Source organism: Arachis hypogaea, chromosome 13 (assembly GCF_003086295.3).
Source record: "Arachis hypogaea cultivar Tifrunner chromosome 13, arahy.Tifrunner.gnm2.J5K5, whole genome shotgun sequence".
Classification (NCBI taxonomy): domain Eukaryota; kingdom Viridiplantae; phylum Streptophyta; class Magnoliopsida; order Fabales; family Fabaceae; genus Arachis; species Arachis hypogaea.
The window spans coordinates 25,746,715-25,749,049 of NC_092048.1; the positions used below are offsets into that span (position 1 = coordinate 25,746,715).

Genomic DNA, 2,335 nt, shown 5'->3' on the forward strand with positions numbered 1-2,335 from the left:
ACATCAATCACAGCTCTTGCGTGGCTAGGAAGGGTCTTCCAAGGATGATGGATTCATCTTTATCCTTCCCAGTGTCCAGGATTATGAAATCAGCAGGGATGTAAAGACCTTCAACCTTTACTAGCACATCCTCTACTTGTCCATAAGCCTGTTTTTTGGAGTTGTCTGCCATCTCTAATGAGATTCTGGCAGCTTGCACCTCAAAGATTCCCAATTTCTCCATTACAGAGAGTGGCATGAGGTTTATCCCTGATCTGAGGTTACATAGAGCCTTCTCAAAGGTCATGGTGCCTATGGTACAAGGTATTAAGAACTTTCCAGGATCCTGTTTCTTCTGAGGCAATTTCAGTTGATCTAGATCACTCAGTTCATTGGTGAGCAAGGGGGGTTCATCTTCCCAAGTCTCATTACCAAATAATTTGGCATTCAGCTTTATGATTGCACCAAGGTACTTGGCAACTTGCTCTTCAGTAACATCTTCATTCTCTTCAGAAGAAGAATACTCATCAGAGCTCATGAATGGCATAAGGAGGTTCAATGGAATCTCTATGGTCTCTAGATGAGTCTCAGATTCCTTTGGTTCCTCAGAGGGAAACTCCTTATTGATCACTGGACGTCCCAGGAGGTCTTCCTCACTGGGATTCACGTCCTCTCCCTCCCTTGTAAGTTCGGCCATGTTGGTTAAATCAATGGCCTTGCACTCTCTTTTTGGATTCTCTTCTATATTGCTTGGGAGAGTACTAGGAGGGGTTTCAGTGACCCTTTTACTCAGCTGGCCTACTTGTGCCTCTAAATTTTTAATGAAGGACCTTGTTTCATTCATGAAACTTAAAGTGGCCTGAGATAGATCAGAGACTATATTTACTAAGCTAGATGGATTCTGCTCAGAATTCTCTGTCTGTTGCTGAGTGGAAGATGGAAAAGGCTTGCTATTGCTAAACCTGTTTCTTCCACCATTATTAAAGCCTTGTTGAGGCTTTTGTTGATCCTTCCATGAGAAATTTAGATGATTCCTCCATGAGGGATTATAGGTGTTTCCATAGGGTTCACCCATGTAATTCACCTCTGCTATTGCAGGGTTCTCAGGATCATAAGCTTCTTCTTCAGAAGATGCCTCTTTAGTACTGTTGGATGATTCCTTCAATCCATTCAGACTCTGAGAGATCATATTGACTTGCTGAGTCAATAGTTTATTCTGAGCCAATATGGCATTCAGAGTATCAATTTCAAGAACTCTCTTCCTCATAGGCGTCCCATTACTCACAGGATTCCTTTCAGAAGTGTACATAAATTAGTTATTTGCAACCATGTCTATGAGTTCTTGAGCTTCTGCAGGCGTTTTCTTTAGGTGGATGGATCCACCTGTAGAATGGTCCAATGACATTTTAGATAATTCAGAAAGACCATCATAGAATATATCCAGGATGGTCCATTCTAAAAGCATGTCAGAAGGACACTTTTTGGTCAGTTCCTTGTATCTCTCCCAAGCTTCATAGAGGGATTCACCTTCCTTCTGTTTGAAGGTCTGAACATCCACTCTAAGCTTACTAAGCTTTTGAGAAGGAAAGAACTTGGCTAAGAAAGCCGTGACTAGCTTATCCCAAGAGTTCAGGCTATCTTTAGGTTGAGAGTCCAACCATACTCTAGCTCTGTCTCTTACAGCAAACGGGAAAAGCATAAGCCTGTAGACCTCGGGATCAACCCCATTGGTCTTAACAGTATTACAGATCTGCAAGAATTCAGTTAAGAACTGAAAAGGATCTTCAGATGGAAGTCCATGAAACTTGCAGTTCTGTTGCATCAGAGAAACTAATTGAGGTTTAAGCTCAAAGTTGTTTGCCCCAATGGCAGGAATTGAGATGCTTCTTCCATGTAAATTGGAATTTGGTGCAGTAAAGTCACCAAGCATCTTCCTTGCATTGTTATTATTTTCGGCCATGCTTCCTTCTTTTTCGAAATTTTCAGTCAGATTTTCTCCAGAGAGTTGTGCTTTAGCTTCCCTTAGCTTCCTCTTTAGAGTCCTTTCAGGTTCAGGATCAGCCTCAACAAGAATGTTCTTATCCTTGTTCCTGCTCATATGAAAAAGAAGAAAACAGAAAAGAAAATATGGAATCCTCTATGTCACAGTATAGAGATTTCTTTATGTGAGTAGAATAAGATAAGAATAAAAGAAGAGAAATTCGAACACCAAGAGGAAGAGAGGGTTTGAATTTTGAGATGAAGAGAAGTGTTAGTAAATAAATAAATAAATAAATAATTAGAAGGAGATGAGAGAGAGGGAATTTCGAAAATTAATTAAATCAAAATTAAAATTTAAAGTTAAATTTTGAAAATT

At 39.9% G+C, this 2,335-nt stretch overlaps 1 non-coding gene across 1 annotated transcript; it reads left to right on the plus strand.

The window, feature by feature from the left end:
• Window positions 1–1,438: 1,438 nt before the first annotated feature.
• Window positions 1,439–1,546, plus strand: LOC112739451 (small nucleolar RNA R71). Its single transcript, XR_003170386.1, has one exon. It is a non-coding gene; the product is annotated as a small nucleolar RNA R71 (small nucleolar RNA).
• The last annotated feature ends 789 nt before the right edge of the window (window positions 1,547–2,335 follow it).